Source organism: Corvus moneduloides, chromosome 5 (assembly GCF_009650955.1).
Source record: "Corvus moneduloides isolate bCorMon1 chromosome 5, bCorMon1.pri, whole genome shotgun sequence".
NCBI classification, from domain to species: domain Eukaryota; kingdom Metazoa; phylum Chordata; class Aves; order Passeriformes; family Corvidae; genus Corvus; species Corvus moneduloides.
In genome coordinates, this window is record NC_045480.1 from 8446521 (window position 1) to 8466462 (window position 19942).

The 19942-nt window shown below is 36.5% G+C and overlaps 1 protein-coding gene across 1 annotated transcript in view; it reads right to left on the reverse strand.

Moving 5' to 3' along the window:
* The window catches only part of POLN (DNA polymerase nu), a gene marked incomplete at its 5' end in the record, with an annotated part of 81410 nt that overhangs the window by 29061 nt on the left and 32407 nt on the right, over nucleotides 1–19942 (reverse strand). The window lies entirely within an intron of this gene.

Here is a 19942-nt window from a genome sequence, read left to right on the forward strand (position 1 = left end):
TTTTAAGAAAAATGAAAAATCATCCATGTTAAAAATACATCTTGAAAAAATCTTTCTTTATACCTCTGGTCACCTTGACTACCCATGAATTGTCAATAGATACCATGGAAGTTTAGACTGATGCAGTTTCTTCTCCTCTGCTATGCAAGTACAAGGAGACCTCTTCAAAGAAAAAGTTATCACCCTGTTACGGACAACACATACCCAGACTTGTGTGCAGAGGATGAATTAATACAGCTCTCTGCAAATTAGTGTATTTCCAGAAGCACTGATACCAAAAACACCAGTTTTGAAACAACGAACAGAATTATGTGGAAGGATATTCTTTGGCAATTCAGTCTTCCCAATTTAACTAACATTTTCCATGAAGAACAGTATTTAAAGATGGAATTCATGAAACACTGTACTCTTAAGTAAAATTAGATTTGCTGTAATATCCTTATTCCTGTGAGGTGTGACTCCACAAGAGAATCACCCCTGCAATACTCATAACTGAGCAGCATGCCCAAACAAACACCATCATTCGTGTTACAGTGGCAGAGTGTTTGCCTGGGATCAATGTTAATCTGCAAATGCATGCCTGAATGATGTCTTAATGTAGTCTTGCCAATACATCAATAATTTCATCAAAAAACAACAGCAATATAGTAATATATACACTAACAAATATCTTCCTTATAAAAGAATTATTTATATGCTTATCATGTCTACATGGAGTATCACACTTTCATAACACTTAAATAATATTAGTCAGGCGGGTGCTGCTGACCTTTGAACTGCACATAAGTTAAGAAAAATTACCATATAATGAGCTCAATAGGTTGGAATGTTTTTCTTGGAAAGTTAGAATCTGAGGTGGATTAACAAGAAAAATATTAAATAATATTGATCTGCTGAAGATTTCTAGAGCTTGTACAACCTAAACAGATTGCTCTTCTACCATTAATGGTTAAAAAAGGTTGATAGACAGAAGTGTAAAAAGGAGTAATTAGACAAGTGTGCTTTGATGACTTTAGAACATTAGTCAGGACACTCTTGTCTACTGAACTCATAAACTGGAATCTCTAGCATAGAGGTTTGTGTATTGAAATTCATTCACTTTTAAGAAAAGAATGCTAAGTTTTTTTAAATAGATCATAAATATATAATAAATGTGTAATATTTTACTAGGTGTTATGGTGGGCTTAATTACAGCTAAAAATAGATGTTCAGTAACTTTACTTTTCTTGAACAATATAAACAAAGGAATGCAACTGTGTGACACAATGACAGCTCATTTCAGTAAATTTTTAGGCTTTACAAAGTACAAAAAATGAATACTACCTATTTTCATAACTAGAAGTCAATTATATGTTTCTGTCACGACACTCACTCATACAGTGATGGGTAATATTATATTGCAAATTTACTATTTATTTCTAAAAAATGCCTTAGTACTGCATGCCCTATTAAGAAACAAAATAACTCAATTTTGACAGTCCTGCTAATTAGCTTTTAAAAGACAATAGTTCAAGCAGCTATGTTTTCTCTCCTCAAATTACTGCACTCCTAGGATTCACTAAATATAAATGAACATGTAGACTAAAAACAAATTTGATGCAAGAAGAGCTCGCAGCTGCTGGCTCCAGAAGCACTCTGCACGCATCTGTCATCACAGCTACCACCTGAACTTCAAGAACATAAATTCTGACTGATGCAAAGAAAAAATAAGCTAAAAAAATTGGCTGTGTAAATTGACTGAACTTTCACGGTCCAGCAGCCATGTATCCAATTTATTAAGTAGAAGATTCCTTGGGCTTTTTTTGTGTTGGAGTACATTATATGTCAAAATGATGCAGTGTAACTTGACATTAAGTGGGGTTCATTCTGAGAACAGATGTCTTATTCTGTTAGCATCTTTCTGAGAAAAGGCAGACTTAACCAGCTCCTTTTAGAGTTAAAAAAGAAAAAAAAACCCAAATCTGATTCACCAAGAAAGGATATTCCATCTTTTTTTGTTGTCCTGTAACTATCTGAATTTAGGTCAAGCTGAATCTTTGTCTTTGCCACTGTCACACAGTGCAGATCAGTAAACAAAATATGGTCACAGACTTTGGATTACCTTTATTTCGGCACTGTTCAATAGTTTTCTTTGTAAATTCATGTACTTTCTTGTATTTTTGCATAAAACTCTCTATAAATTGACTGGCTTGAACAGGAGTAATTCCCAAGCAGTCAGCAAGACGTTCTTTACCTGGTGGTACAGAAATCATCTCCATTATGCAATAAAGCAGAACAGAAAACCACTTCATACAATAGCACTGTTACCTGCACAATTAATGGAATTAGTTAACTTTACTTACCTCTATGAAAGAAGATGGATCTGATACACTAAAATTATATTGCAACAAAATAAACGTTTAACTCTGAGCTTGAAGGTTTTACTGACGTTACTGGATTAAGTATATAATTAATAAAAAGTATGCAAACAAGAAATTCCTAGTTATAATTTATACCTATAATGTTCACAGAGTAATGCTGTTGCTTTAAGTATAATTTTACTGGTTCAGTGTTGCAATCTCCAAACTTTGAAGAGCAGACAAAGATTTGGAATTAACTTTAAACAAACACAAATACAATAAAGATCTAAAAAAGGATGGAGATGTTTGAGGTTGAGTTTAGCTAGAAGTTTTAGAGCTTAGCCTGAATTTAGAAAGGGTGTTTGGAGTCTGAGTCTCACAGATTTCAAACAGTCTTAGGCTCCTCAATGTCAGTAGAAATTGGGGTCCAAGTTCTGAGATAAAAGGTTGGAAAAAGGAAAAAAAATGGATAAAGAAAAACCAGAAAAAGTGTTTCAACAGAGAGAGAAAGGAATAATAGCTTTTGGATAGGATATAGGCACACAATATATATTACGTTGGATCTGAGAGCACTTATAAGAAAAGGTCGAAAAAACCTGAAGATAATGCAGAGTTTGAAAATATAAACTATGAGCTACATTTTAAACCCATTTATAAATCAAACAGTTCCAGTAAAAATAAAACGTACATCAACATTAGTCATACGAAGTTTGAAAGACAGATATATTTATGTCAGCTGCACAGCAACACAGAACAAGCACTGTGTCTGCAAAGAACATAAGCTGAGAGGTGACATCTCAAGGCACCAAAGGCACAGAATAGTCATTGTCACAGTAAGACTGTCAAGAAAAATTATGTAGCACTTTTAAAAGAGAAAGGATTTCAGCCACCTAAATGCCACCACTGTCAGGCTGATGTGCATTTCAGAACAATTCTTGTAGCATTTTGGTCTCCGTCACGCCAGGATCTGCACTTAGCTGCAAGAACACCAGTCTAGACAAGGTGCTAGAGGAAGAAATTCACATAGACATCCAGGACAACATTTGCTGAGCTATTATAGATCTGTAATTTTTTTTTTTTTACATCTAACTAATTTGGGTTTTCTTCCTGGATCAGCAAATGACAAATCTATCTGATAAAGCACACATTGCTAACAGCTAGGAGACTACTGTAGCTTCCTTAGAGAACTGTAACATCTAAGTTTGTCCACATTATCAATTTAAAGAACTATTAATGTACAGAACAATTGCATAAAATACTAGGAAAATTAAAGCACGGTATTAGCAAGGATGCCTGAAAGTTCCCAGGGAAATGCAGTTTCTGGGAAGCAAAAAGAGGGGGATGCACAGCCAGGTAATTGTGTCAGATCATGCTCCACAGTGCAGGAGCATAGGCCATGCAAGGCAAAGCCCAGGAGTGGACTAAACCTTCCCTGAGCACTCTTCTTGAGTTATCTGTGCCAGGGGAATTATTAGCAGCAGCTATGCGTTTCAGAGTTCTCCATCCTGCAATATCATCTTTCAAAACTGAAAATAGCAGTAGTTTTCATTTAAACACTTTGATAGCCTGCTGTGTCGATTCAGGGCTTGAACATACTGACGTTGAATAGAATGAATTCCTTATTTAAGTTCAAGTTGCCTGTGCTTTAGTTCTACAAGATGACTGAGGCAGAAGCAGGTGAATTGAACTGACTCAAACCAAGCAAAAATACTCATAGAATGTCCTGAGTCAGAAGGGACCCACAAGGATAGATTCCTTGCCCTGCACAGGACACCCCAAGAATCACACCATGTGCCTGAGAGCGTTGTTCAAATGCTTCTTGAACTCTTGTCAGGCTGATGCTGTGACCACTTCCCTGGGGAGACTGTTCAAGTGCCCAACCACCCTCTGGGTGAAAAAGTTTTCCTAATAACCAGCCTCCTTTCTTTATTATCCTCCAGAACTACAGAAAAGACCTTGAAAACATGAACCAAATGTAACCTAAAGCTAAGAAAACAAAACAAAACAAAAAGATTACTATTTACAACATGAAACGTTTTTATTAACTCCTGTAAGCATAATACAGGCAAGCTCCTCAGGGAATGTTTTTGTAGTTTTCAATACTAAAAGAAGTATTATTCACACTCTTCAGTTGTATCAAAAATGTCTCCTTAATGAAAAGTGAGCTGTCCTTTGAAGGGAGACAAACTGTGGGTAGAATTCAGTCCATCAATTTCAGGTATCTTAACAATTACTTTTTGTCAGCCCAGTTTCCATCTAAGTGGTTTAATGATATCATGTCATGTCTTAATTAGGATCTGATCACACTTCTAATGAACTGGAAACTTCTTATTATCTTTGAGGTACTTCAACTGCCCTTGTTTGAGAGAGAGGGACACAAAGCAAACAAGTAAATGGAGATACTTATATCAAGCACTGCTGCACTGAAATGTTCAGTGCCTGGTTCAGAGCAAATGAGGAAGTGCCAATACTGTGCTTAAATATAAACATGAAAGCTCTCTATAGATGAGTAGACAGACATAGGCTTCACTGAGCCCCAGGAACTGAGGCATTTCTGACTGTATACAGAACTACAGGACATTCAACTGGTGGTGATTCATCTGATTACATCTGGTATCTGTCTGTTCCACCCACAGTGAAGGGGAAGAGATAGGAGATGTGTAGCATTTGCATGGACCAAGGGGCAGGGGTGATAATGCTGGCATTTTGTAAAATAACCCAGTGATTAAACCATTCAGGCTGGAAATTGAAGATTTGATTCCAATATCAGCACAGGCAGGTCTGAATTTACAGTGGAGGGAACTAGTGCTGGGTTTTTTTAATATAAATTTTAAACACAGTTGTTTCAAATGCAGTACAGCTTAATGTAAAAATGCAGGTTATGTATGCATATATATATATACATATACACACACTCTTATAGGTGTGTATATAACATACACACACCCCTAAACGTAAAATAGATATTCTGGAGAGCTGAATTTGAAGCATTTCTTCCCAACTGAATGCTGTAAATGATAAACAGAATGCCCTGGCTGATGCTGCCTTTGGTTCAAGGACTCAGTGCAAAAGATGGCTTAGAAAGCATTCTCAGCCAGGAACGCAAGATGTAGCATTAATTGTTTCCAAGCTACATAAAGCCTGCAGCCCAGGCCTCTCATTTCCTAAATGAGTTTTTCAAGAATTCATCCTCTGTAGAGAAAGTTAGTCAGCTGCTCACTGAAACCAATTCACAAGAGCTGGTAGGCTGATGATACACATGCACCTATCTCCCCAGAAAAGGTAATCCTAAGCACGTATGAAGCATAAGGAGAGTTGGGTAACATTTAAGAAATAGTAGGCAGTTTTGGAAAGTATGCAGAACATCTTGATGTATCCAGGACCTGGTCAGGACTTAGGCAGAATGGGTAACAGTGGATTTTTGCAAGTTTTAGCTGTGAAGAAATGGCAGCAAACGTTAAGACTCAAAGTAAGGAAACACTTTTATACTGTGAGGGTGAGTGAGCACTGGCACAGGTTGCCCAGGGAGGCTGTGGAGCCTTGAAGAGCCCTTTCTCCAGCCTTGAAGACATTGAAAAGCTGGACACAGTCCTGGGCAAACAGCTCAAGGTGTCCCTGCTTGAACAGGGGCCTGGATCTGATGACCTCCAGAGGCCCCTTCCAATCTCTGCCATTCTGTGATTCTCTAAATGTGTTTTAAAACAATATTGGTGTTTTTTAAAAATTTTGTTGCAGCTATTCTCATCTCTGTCTATATACTGAAAGAGTACAAAGTCCATTCAAAATTAAACTCATTTTAGATAAATGCTTCAGTTATATCAGCAGCAAATAAACACAAAATCAGATAATCTTTGTATATGACAATGTAGCTACATTAACTTCATAATTTTTATACTGAGTAGATAATTTAATAATTCTGGATAAAAATATAAATGTAATGCTCAAAAAAACTTTTACTCACCTTTAGAAACTCAGTCTACTTATATAAATTATGAATAAAGTATAAATTTACAGTAGCTGGGTTTTTTTCTAAAAATGCCTACCTGCTCCATAAACCACTGAGTAAACTATACGCTTTGCTTGCTCTCTATCAGCATGTTTCACTTGTTCACTTGGAATCCCTTTCCTAAACAAACAAACAAAAATCATACATTTTCAGTTAAAACTAATTTGTTATACCCACAGAAAACTTAATTAAAGTCAATAATTGTTTAATAACTACAAGCTTGTAAGATATGAATAGAAGCACTTAAGGGCTTTTGTTGTCAGCCAAGAATGCACAACTTCTTTACAAATTTTCATAGTGATAGTCCATAGTCAGTGAAATTCTTTATTTTAATTTTAATTTTAATCTTCTCCTTTCATTTTCAACAAAATTCTTGGTTAGGAAAAATCCTGCTACTGTATTATTAGTTCTTCAGATTGAGAAGGATTTAATACTGGCTCATGAGAAAAATTAATTTTTTCCAGCAATAGCATTTCTTCAAGATGTGAGAGTCTAGAGACTCAAAGCATAAGTCTGACCTAAAGCTTGTTTAAATAAGGTTATTATCAGGGCTTCACTAACAGAAATATCCAACCTTTTATCAAGAAATTACTGACAGAAGCAAGCACTGCTTGCTCCATATGCCTTACAGAACTCCACAACAGCAAGGCTCCATAAAACAGCAGCAGTGGCTGTTTCTGACCTCGAGAGTGCATCCAGGTTACTCCCAGCCAAGTGTCCTCCTTCCCAGTTCCCATTCTCTCACCAAGTGACAGAAACAGTCCTACAAAAATGCTAATGGATTTAGCAACGTGAAAAATGAAAAGCTATGACTTCAATCATCAAGTATGTGCCACCTATTTTCCTTATCCAAATGCAGCTTCAGAAAGAATACTGACATTGTTAACAACTGAAAACACTGAAGAATATTGATCATTTGGTTTTAATAGAAGTGTGTTGGGGGAAATCTCTATCATATACTCACTCTCTGAAAACAAATGCCTACAAAAATTGTATTTGAGACATGGAAATTGTTATCAGAGATACTTGATGATATCTGCACCATTTGGGAGAAAGTCTCCCCATAAGTTTGTCCATTTTTTTCATGAGTCTGGTTGCATTTTTAAAAGAAAAATTTTCTATGATTTTCTATGACAGCTTTTTTGCCAAGAAAGATGCTTTGTTGTGAAGGTTTTAGCTGAGGAGCTTTAAGAAAATGGTGTATTTCTCTGTATCTTCTTCAAGGAAAGTCTTTCACCACTATTACAGTATTTGAACTCCTAGAAAATCAGCAGAGCCACCAATTTTCGCTTGCTTAGCACTCACACTGATTTTAGCCAAGCCTATGCTCAGTGCTGCTATAATTTGGCATTCTGAATGGTAAACAGGCAGACCCTGAATGAAATCAGATTTAAGCAAGTCTTTATGGCAGTACAGATTTTCTGAAGAAGAAAAATAAAATTGAATATAATTTCAAGCCTTCACTGGGCAACAAGTCTTTGGTTTTGTAGAAGCTCACATTGTTCCTTTGAATACTACTAACTGCTCAAAGATGAAACAGACTTTTCATTGCTCTGTTTCATTGAGAAACAATAACAAGATAATTTAATAGTGTTTTCCACCTGTAATGAAGGCTATTCCCACTTAACTCAATCATTCTGCCAGTTTGAGACTCTCATAATTTACTTTCTTAGCTGTGGCAGGTCAAAAGTTCATGGATCTTTTGAACACAGTAGGTTGAGATTCCCAGTTCTACCTGAATACAAGGACAAAGTGGCAATTGGAGCTAATAAGTGCAGCATTAGGAAACTAGACATCATTAAGGATTTCCTGAAGCAATCTCCAGCAGAAAGACCGCAGGAATTTCCTGAAGAATCTGGCAGAGAGCTACACAGACACTTGAGAAAGCATCTATCCCAAGGGAAAATAGAACCTGGTAAGAGAGCAAATCTCACCTCAGGACCTTTCTGACACGCAAAACTAAGATTGAGGAATGCTGAAACTGGGGAAACCCTAGAAAATTTAATACTGCTTTCCTAATACTGCATAATTTGAACTAGAGGATTGGAGAAGGCAAGAAATGGGAGAACAGCAACAGAGTTTGCTTGCAGACATACTGAAGTCAGAGGCTAGAGAGAACTGAGAGGCAGTGGGTACATCAGCTGCTCACTTCTCTGGAAAAGTACGGCTACAATAGAAAGGACACAGTGGGTAAGAATCATGGAGACCTATAGAGGAATATATATATTTATCAGACCATGGTACTTAGGAAGACACAAGGTGAGACTTGCTGGGAGGGACTGGTGGTTCTAGAGAAGTTTTAGCAGTGAAAAGACACTAGAACTGGATTGTGTGCACAATTAGAACCGCTGCTTGAACTTTGATTATGATTTTGCATTATCCAAGCTTCAACTTGGACGGCTGATTTGAAAAAACAGGAATAGTCTTAATGCTTCAATCATGACTGGCAGTGTCAGCAATCACAATAAAACCTTGCCTAACACAGTTATTGGTGCAGATGTACATGCATTATGTAATCACGGTAATTCAACAGTCACTTAGCATTTCCTTGTCTATGGTTAGTCACGAAACACACGGAAAAAAATTAAAATTTCAGAGCTTTATCTCAAATATTTCCTTTAATGTAATGTTACAACCAAAATGGTCAGTCAACATCTCCGAGTGTGTCAGTGGGAAACGTGAGCACTGGACAGAGGCATTACATCTACCACTCTGAGTATTTGCAAATTTATGTACCACATAAAATACATAATTATAAGGTATGAAATTGCCATATAAATCAAAACTGCTTGAGCAAACAGAAGTCATTAATCATAACTAGTCTTTTTTTTTTTCTAATAAATGCTTTTTTTCTGTTTGTATTGACAATGATTGGTTTCTACTAGAGTGTTTGGTTCCTTCTGTAATACAGAGAGGCATTCCTGCAGGTTGAGGTGAAGGCTATTTATTCCTTTGAATAACAAAACTAAAGGGGACGTGTGCAGTTTCTCAGAATTGCAGCAGCCATGTTAGAAATCCCCAGTGGGCTTTCTGCTTTATCCTGTTTCCTTTACAAACTAATTTACGTTTGTGATAATTGATTTGTTTTAATGGGTACTGTGAGAACCTATTGCAAGGTAAAAACTTTATTTTGCCTTTGGACTCATCATGAAGCACCATGATAATCATAAAAAGACATTGTTTTCTGCATACTTGAAAAGAAATTTTTAGCAAGCCATCCAATGCATGCAAATACTCAGTGCTGAAGAGCAGTAGGATGTAACATAGATCTTCAGTGGAGATGCACTTTTTTTAATAAATTTGAACCTGAAAAAGCAAGGTGAATGGGCATAAAGTAGTCTTAGCTGCTGGGCAGTGACACTGAGGCACTGACTCCAGCTTACCCAGCAGTTTCAGTACAGCTGGAGTAAGAGGAAGACTGTTAATGCAATGGTAGAGAAATTGATGCAGGAAAAAAAGCTCAAGAGGAAAAGGAACTTGCTGCAGATTTTTTTGTGGAAACAGCAAATTTCCTGAAGTCCTACAGGAAATAAATATGCAGTTACTAGTTCTAGCATGAAATGTATTTTCCCATTTAGTTACATCCTTCTCATTACTCTCTCTCTAATAGGCTGGGAAAAGTTCAAGTTCATAATCTATATTTTCACCATCTTCAAATCTCCAAATATGCAGTATTTCACCTCCTACATTCCTGTCCTTGCCTGCATACTTGTCTCAGGCTATTTCCACATCTCTGATTTGTTTGTCCTTTAATTTGTTTAGCACTGACTTGCACGTACTTTGACTTATAGTACTTTATTTGACAGACATCTATTAGGTAGAATAAAGAACAGCCCTCAGTGCTGGAAGACACATTCAGGTTGGCAGATCTCACTATCCTGGGATGGAGTCAGCAGAGCTAAACAATCTGGAAAGGTCTGTGAGGGCAGCAAACAGCTTGCAGCCAAAAATTGTAGAATATCTAATAAACAGTGAGAGTAGAGATACACAAAGTCTTCAAAAAGGTAGCTATACTAAGAACTGAGCTGTGTGCCTAAAAGGGAATAGCTGCCTAATTCTGAGAGTAAAAAAAATGGAGCAAAATTTTCTAGCAAACAGTGAAGAAGGATAACATCAAATTATGATTAAGAAACGAAGTGCAGATATGAAACAAAAGGAGGAATATGTAATTTATTACTTTTTCAGAGAAAATACTTTGAATATTATCATAATTTCTCCAAAATCCACTATATATTTTCATATATTATGGTGTCTAAGGGACATCTCAAAGAGTTTCTACTGAACTAAGTCTAAAGTCTTTAATACATATGAACACAAAGTTTCTTTATACCCAAGAAAAATATAGCAATCGTATCTCTAACTTTAAAAAAGTTTAAGTGTAAACTGGAATAACACATTTAATATAGAGTAGAGATCTCAATGGACTAATTTTTACCTGTACAGAATATAAAAAGAACTAACATGAATTTTAGTATACAGAAATGAGCTCACACAGCATCAACACATTAAAAAAAAAAATATTAAAGAGGCCACAGGGCATAATGTATGAGCAATGGCAAAATAAAACTTTGAGAACAGGTAGAAATGGGAGGAAATCAGTCTTAAAAGAAAGAATGCGATAAGACATTCCAGCATTTCTGGGAAATGTTGTGTGGTGACGGAAGCCGACTGTTTATGCACAGGAAAAGGCAGAACAAACTCCTCAAACACAATATGTGGCAGGCACGTATTGCCTTGGTCTGCACTACACTCCAGCCAAGCTAAGCTCAGTCATAATAGTCACAAACTCTTGGCTGCTCTCTTGCATCTGCCAATTAATTCAAGTCCAAACTGTGAATTGTTGATGTGGGAAATGAGATGGAGAGGCACTAAATTCATTTTATATGTGGTCATTAATGTCCAATAAATGAGTAAATGTATGAGTGAATACACATTTGTTCATCTGACAGCTCTTACAGCTTTTTTTATTTTCATCAATGAACTATACAAATCGCTCATTTTCAATCATCTGTTGCTGCTTAGTAGCAGATGATGGTTTTATATTCTGTAAGTTTGTGCCTGGAACTTTGTGTTGGGATATCAAACAGGTACAGACAATTTATGTAATCAGTAAAATTAGAAAAGCCCAGTTTTACAGCAGTATCACCATTGGGTAGATCATGTAGGAGGTAAGTTCTGAAAGTTCACTTTTTCAGTTCTGCAGACCGTATTATACCTGAGGCAAACAGAATATCTATAACAATGTATGTGAGTATCCTAGACATATGGAAAAAAATTGGCTACCTGTAACCCAGTTCACTCACTGCTAATGCAATGAGCAAGAATAAACAATTTTTTTGAAAGCTGCTATTCCATGGCTCCTGGAAGATGCTGACAGGGCTCAGAGATACTTTGCCTCAGATATCTGTAAGGTAATACATGGAAGCGAACTTGGAATTACTTTTGCCTGGCTAATCTCTGTTACAAAATATAGAAAAAGAAGAGGTTGGGAAACAGTTTCCCTGAAGACACTGTCCTATCAAAATATATCACTACTTTTGCCTTATATCAATCAAGAGCCAGACATAAGATACATACAATTAGCCCATGTAAATCTTTTTATCATACAGAAATGTAAAGTGTATGGTTTCTATGCTTTCTATAACTATGAGGCATTTACACAACTATGTTCAAAACAAAAAGTAGTGAGATTATCTTTTATGTAAGAACATGGAAACAGCAGGATGAAAAATGAAATTTTTTCTAGACTGCTCAGAAAGTGGAAATACAGTTAAGATACTTTTCTAAAAATAGGAAAGAAACTTCTCCACAGAGAAGTTGTGGAGTCCCCATTCCTGCAGGTGTTCACAGCCAGGCCGGATGGACTCTGAGTAACCTAGAGCAACCTGGCCTAGTGAAGGTGTCCCCTGCCCATGGTAGGGGGTTGGAACTAGATAGTCTTTAAGGTCCCTTCCAACAAAAACCATTCTAGGAGTCTATGAAAAAAAGCACCTACAAAGACTAAAATGCAGACTAACATCTTGCCAGAAGGAAAACAGCAGGTCAGCAGTAAGATAAACCTTTCTGATGTAACCTAAGTATACATTAATTTTTTCTTGTATGTTTTTATCTATGCCACTTCTAAACACTTCTCATGTCTGATTCAGAGGTTATGTCAAATGCTTGTATTTGCAATTTTATTGTGACCTGGTTTGCATAAGTGAGATAAAAGGTGACAGAATAACACAAAGAAACTCCTCATACCATAGGACACCAGATCCCTCTCATCTCTTCCTCCTTATCTAAAGGACAATACATAGTATTACATTTTATCCCCACCCTGCCGTCAGGAGAGGCAGAGCTGTCTTCCAGTAGCCACTGCACATGCTGGAGGATCTCTGGCAAGGATCTCCCATGTAAATATAGGAGTCAGGCACTTAAGCACAGAGGGGAGAGAGTCACAACACATGGTTCAGGAGTTTAACATTGTGTTGTCAGAGGTTAGTTCAGAGGTTTTTTAAAAAAGTTTTTTTTGTGTTCAACTTCTTTGAATGAAAGACTGCAGCTGACAGCTTGATGCCATCCTTCCCAGACTACAGTCAACTCTAAAACATTTTTGTCATTGTGTCTCTTTTCCCTTTGGGTATGCCACCCTAGCAAACTGTGGTTTAATTTATTTTATATCTATTTAGCACCAGGAACATCTTTATAACCCCTATAAAACACTTTTGCAAGAATCCAGAAGCACTTTAGTATTTTAAAACTTCTTCCAGTAGTTAATCATAAAATAATTTATTTTTTCTGAGTAGCCTCTATAATCCACTACATGAAGATTTATTTTATTAGTCGTCAACCTCCTTTTAAAGAGCATGGCATCTAGCTTTTATGTATTTTACAGAAGATAAAGACATGTCTTTGCAGTTTGCTATGAGGGTCAAAAGTCTTTTGTTGTTACATTTTAAAGTAGCAGGGAACCAGATAAAGAAATTGCAACAAGGTCACATCATAAATTATAGCTATCATCAGTAACAATTTGGTGAGCGATTAACTTGTGACTAAAGTGATCCATTATCTTTACTAAGATATTTACCTGCATGTTGCTGTTTCAGGTATCAAATACTGAAGAGATAAATTAGATAGCACTTACTTTCAGTGCTCTTCATTAGAAAAAGGCCACTTAAAAGATTTTTCCATAAAAATGCACGATTCTGGACATATGTCAGCTGGAACAGAAAGTCCCTGACATTGACATAGGTTCTTGAAAGAGCACACCTTACCCTACAACCTTCAACTTGTCTCTCCTTCACTCCTAAAGGGAAAAAGAAAGGCTTTCATCTCACATAACCACAGTCCCTCTTACACAGTGAATTACATGGACTTTATTTGATTGCCAGTCCAAGATACTTATTTCTGAGTCACGAGGGCAATCAAATATTCTTGATTTTAGGGAGACCTTATTTTAGGGTCTCTGGGTCTATGAGTACAGAAGACAAGGAAGTCAGGGTAACTAGCTCCCCACATCAGGTGCTAGTGTGAGCATTGACTGTGATAGGCACCATCACCAAAAGAACAAATAAATGTTAATGGATTAAGGGGTCTATGCAAACTGGGATGGCATAAAATTTCTCAGAGGCCATCTGTATAAAACAACGTCAGGGATCAAATGCAAATTAATGTCCTTGGAGTTCTTTCTTTACTTATCACAAATACCTTTCAAGCTTTTCTTTAAGAGACTTCAAACAGTCAAGAAGGAACAGCAGCCATTTTGGGAGATGATACAGGCAGCTGCAGCAGAGCATCAAATAATTACACATCTTGGACCCATTAGAAGTCTCATAAAGAAACAGAGGGACCTTCAGAGCAGCCTTTAGATACATAGCAGAAAAGTGAAACAGAGAGAACAGAGTTCTTAACATATAATCAAAAGATGATGTAATGCCATCTCAGATATTACACAGAACAAAATATGGAGCTATCATACTGTTACAACAATGTACAGTTTGCTCAGAAAAAATAAGCAGGGGAAGAGGGGAGATGTCACGCTACATCAAACTGCATCCGCACAGTAGAGAAAAAAATACGAGACAGACTTTGAAATATCTCAGACAGGCAATCAAAAATGGAAGAAATTAGTCATGCTATATATAAGGGTCTTGAACAAATGAGTTCTGCAGAGAGGGATCAGAACCTTCCTATCCCATCTTTTTCAATTTTCACTAAAAACACCTCTTGCAACTTAAATTTCTACTATGCCTTGGGTCAACACTGAATTAAAGGCAAAAGTAGAAGTGAAGAATGAATTGCCTTGACATTCTTGATTTCATCAAAATTTAGCTTGACACTAGAGTTGAAGTTGAGTTAAATGAAATAAATGGAAATATTTTATTGAGCTCTGGAGTGTACTCACAGAACAGAGCATTTTATCACTCTAGAAGGACATAATGGTTTGGAAATAAGAGTTTCACTCACAAGAAAACCTCTCTATGAAATTAGCAAAGCCAAAAGTTATCAGATACCACAAAACAACTGAGGACTGTCCAGCCTCCTCAGAGTTTGCTTTCTCACTAGTTTCTGTGTGAGTTGTGATGGTGGCAACTGTAAAACTTTAAATTTTTTTTATTCTAGAAGGCTAAGAAAGCATTTTAATGTACAAAAATAAAAAGCTTCCAATGTGACATAAAATTAAGCTGTCTGGTTAAACTTCTAGTTAACCCCCTGGTTTATTTAAAGCTTCTAAAAACAAAAGCCATTATGCTTCCTGAAGACTTTGTTCCCTCTGCTTTATTATGTGCCTGTTTAAAGTCACAGCTGCACTTCTACAAGGCACTGTAAACTACAAGGTGAAATTTCCATAGGTTGCCACACAGAGTCTGCCAGAGTGCAAAGTAAGACAAGTGTTAAATTTCTTTAATATCAACTATTGCAAGTGAGATTTCAAAACAGATAGAAATTGTTTTGCTGCAAAAGTAACACTGTTAAAATATTCCACATCAACACCCATGAGGTGTTGAACCTTGAGCTTAAAATGTTTTAAAACTGATTCTGAGAAGGCAAACTGAACATCCTCCCCTTTTACTAGATACAGCAGCTGCAGGAGCTGCAAGTGGCACAGCCTCACTCACAACTATTTTACCAAACAAGTTATCAAATACCAGATTCATAATGAGTAGTACCTGTCCATAGTACCTGTCCCTGAAAATGTGACTTGGTTTGAAAGAGCATGCCTTCCCATTCAAACTGAAATTGTCTCTCTCTTAACTGCATATATGAAACAAATTATCGATTCCACACTTTTTATCAGTATCACTCTAAATAAAGGTTCAAGATGAGAGATATTTTAGATATTGATCAGAAAAGAAACGATATATATACTGCAAAAAATGCTTCTTCCGAATCTATTTCACAAAAGGAAAGTAAGCAGAAGCCTTGAAACTAACTAAAAATTGTAACAGGATTATAAAACCAGCCAAGTAAATGATAATGAAAGAAATGCTATATTAACCCTTAGTGAGTGTCCTAGAAGGCAGCACTGAGCTTAGCACCTCCTGATTTACAGTGAATCAATACAGGCTGAATTATACAGCCAAACTTCAGAGCTGAAGGATCACAACACAGTCATACACTTCTAAACAGAGACTTCAGCAGAGATACTCAGTTACACTTCTTTAAGGGGGCTGCCATGTAACACACAGGGAAACTTTTCTCCACTCTCCTCAAAGGCAGGATTCTAGAAGTAATCCTAAATACTCCCTGGTGAAGAGCAGGTGTGATTGTAACTTGTCTTAATACTGAAAAAGTTTCATCATCTTGTATGTGCTCAATGGCATGGAATGTCTCTTGTTCATTGCAACTCTATAAACAAAGATTTTGCCATTTTGCAATGGATGAAGTGAAATTAATTAACTCAAATCCAATTGACATTAAGTTCATAAAAAGTGGAGAAATAAATCCAAGAGACCGCATGTCCTAACTGATTAGAAGTGTATGAGATAGCCTGGATTATCTACAAAATCTTTAGACAAATATGGGGCTCTAAGAACTCTAAACTGGTATAGCTCATTATTTAGACAACGAACAAAACTAAGAAAGCTCCCCTTGGGGGAGAGGGAGCTGTGTAACCCTGTGGCTGCATCTCGTAGCTGTATGCCTGCTGATGGGGACAGGAGGAGAGCTAAAGCTCTTCCTGTTTCCTTAGTAAAAACCCACCTGGATAAGCATGATTATTTAATCATTCCTTAATCACCTAATAAACACACAGGCAACATCTCTTAATTAATAATGACACTGTTCAACCTTGTTGATAATATTTTTGTTAAATTAATATAGAAGGACAAATATTAATAGCTGTTTAAAAACCATTCAGCTATGGATGTGGTTTTTACTTCTCAGAAATCTATTTATCTCCTCCCTGATTAACAGGCCTTTGCTATTGCTATTTGAGTAGGCAGCCTAACTGAATTCCCTGTCTGCTATACCATACAGTTGTATGAACTAACCTGAAAAAAATACTATTTTGTGGAGGACTAATCTTTAATCTATTTAATACAAAGAATGTATTTGAAACAAGGTTGTATAAAATGGGTATGGGCAGGTGTATATATATTTAGTCAGCCTACCACCAAGCATTTGTGCATATTTGACCTTATCTTTTTCAAACATACCCAGTTATTTTTTTTTTATAATTCAGCCCATGAGGACTAATTTTGATTCATTTCTGGAATATCCAAAATACCTCTGCTTATTTCCTGTATTCTTCAGAATTCAGCAGGGTATCAGCAGATAGAGCTATTGTCAGGAAGTATCCTGAATTGCCAAGAGGCTGGAAAAACAAGAGTCCCTATTTTGACACAGCTCCTACCAGACCAACTGCCAGTGTGCAACAGTTTGGCTCACCTGGCTATCACTGGTTATAATCAGCTTGGTGAATCCCCTGCTTGGCAGGTGGTAGAGAAATAAAATTCCACACTTCCTGTAGGAAGACATTCTGCAGAGAACAAACCAAATCTTTCTTCACCATCGTCTTTCTATTCAAGTATGGCTGAACCTATCTTTTAAAAAAAGGACAACCCAAAAACATAACAAAAAGCCTTTTCTCCTTTAAACATGATGATTCCAAGTAGTTCTGTGCTTTTCTTCTCTCTAGGCTTTTTCTCAAGTAATTTCCAAAATTAGCATGCCAGTCTCAAACAAAACAGTTCACAACAGATATTACCATGATTCCACATAAACACCAGCTGAGGAAAAATGGACTTTTGTGTTCAGACCATTTTATAAACAGTCTGCAGTTCCCAAGATTATTGGAAATGAAGTGTTCCAAGTTCCTCTGATTCTGGCAAGGATAGTATAAGATAAAGACCCTTCCATGTCTTAAAAGCATCCGCCAACCAAGCCCATGCTATAAAAATGGAAAGAAATGTTTTTCAAGATGATTGGTGGTAAAGAATTTATAAATCCCTTGGAATTCCGAGATAATTACACACTTCTTTATTTTAGATATAAACTGCCATTGCTACAAAGACATGAGATATGTCCTCTTATCTGCAGCCATTTTTTTTAACTCTCTGAAAGCCACACAGACTCAGGTGAACAATTATTATATCCAGTACTTACTAGAAGGTAAATTCAATACCTGGAAGAAGCACAGGTATTTATGCTGTTCTCCATCACCACACAAAAGAAAGCACTAATAGCAAGAATATGAGGAAGCAGATGACAGATGAGAGAAAAGGGAGTATTTTGTGGTTTGGACTTTACAAAACTCAGATCTCAATGTGAAACAGGAGCAACTAGACCACTATCAAATTCTCCAGCCTTCTTTCAAATGCTGCCATGAGTGTAAGCATTGCACACAACTACCACAAATTGTCCTTTCATTGGTATAATCAGAGTAAATATCACCCTTAAAGAGTATCCACTAATTACCTTGTTACTTTAATTCACCATCAGTAGTTAACATGTACAAGTTAAATTACAGTTCAGAGCTAGAAATTGATACTTTAAAGAGAATGCCTATTTTCATACTGGAATGGCATCAGATATCAGATTATTCAGATTATTATACCTTTTAATACATAACACACCTGTATATTGAACAGTATTAGAGCTATTCCTCTACTACATAGTACTACATAAGTATTTTTAATACAGATTATTTAAATATCTCTACTCTCTTATTATTTTAGCTTTTAGAATATAAGGAAAATTCATTGCATACAGGCAAGATTTTTATGTGCTCTCTGATTCATATTCTCTGATTTCCACACTGTAAAAGAATTAGAGTACAAAAGTTAAAATACTAAGCCACAACTGTCTAACAATGCCATCCATAAAGGCATTTTTCTGAGGCACAGACTCACTAGGTATCATTACACTGGATCTACACCGGCCCAACAGACTATCTACAACACAGAATATGTGACAGAAAATACTCAGGTAATTTATCACTGCATGGAAAAGTTTGTGCACAGGGACAATTATCTCTCTGCTCTCACACAAATGAAAATACACAGTTTATAGTAGTAGCAGATTTATGCTTGCAAGTAGATCATACTGTAAGCAACTTACTAAATATCTTTCTTAATTTCTCCCCTTCTCAAATAGCAAATATCATCTAAAGAAAATTTATATTTACCATGAGAAGATAACATTAAATCAATACAAAAAATCCAGAAATATTATTAAATCTCAGAGAAATGATGTGGTCAAGAGAATGTTCTTTGTTTCATATGCTAATATTATCCCTAGAGACTATAAATCACCTGGGTATTCCCTTTCCCAAATTTCTGGATATAGGAGTATTGGATTTTCACTTAAATCCATTTGCAACAAATCTACTTACAGGGTCTTTGCCTCTGAACCTCTTAGTTTATGAGGATATAGTCTACATGTTTTAACATCTTAGTTCATAGTTATAATTTAGAAAGGGCAAAATTGTCTCATAAATCTGCTAGGCCATTTATGACAGACACATCAGTGTTCTACTTCAGGCTTGAGAACATAAAACATAGGACATAATTTGCAGATATCAGAAATGTCTGTAGCAAACGCTGGATCACAGTGACAACATCTTCAAGCTTAAGTTGACTAAGCCAGTTCAGTGCCATAAATAACAGAGTTGCATTTGTATGGCCAGGCTGCCCTCACAACCCTTGATGGAGGGCACCACTCTGCTCTGCTGGCTGCAGCTGTACTTATCACTACTGGGCATCTCCAGTTGTCTGAGACAGATTCTAAAGAAACAGAGGAAAGGACTTACCCAAATATTTTAAGTATGGATTAATGCTCCAGTCATGGGACCCTGAAGCAGTACTATCCCAATTCAAAAAAGCACTCAGGCAGGAAAGCAGGCATATGTTGGATAGGATGAAACCCCATACTATGGTGTGTTTAGGTGGTTAGCTAAATCAAGATACTTTTCCTGGTTTTTGACTCAATCTGGTCAATATGAGCATATACTATGATAGAGGAACAACAACCTACTGAGAAGGGTGACAAAAGAACAGCTTGAAAGAAATTGGTAACCATTACATATCGAATTAAGAAATTCTGCAAAGAAATTGCAGACTACCTAAAAGACTAAACTTATTTTTCAGCACCTATTTTTGAAAGAGATGTTAAG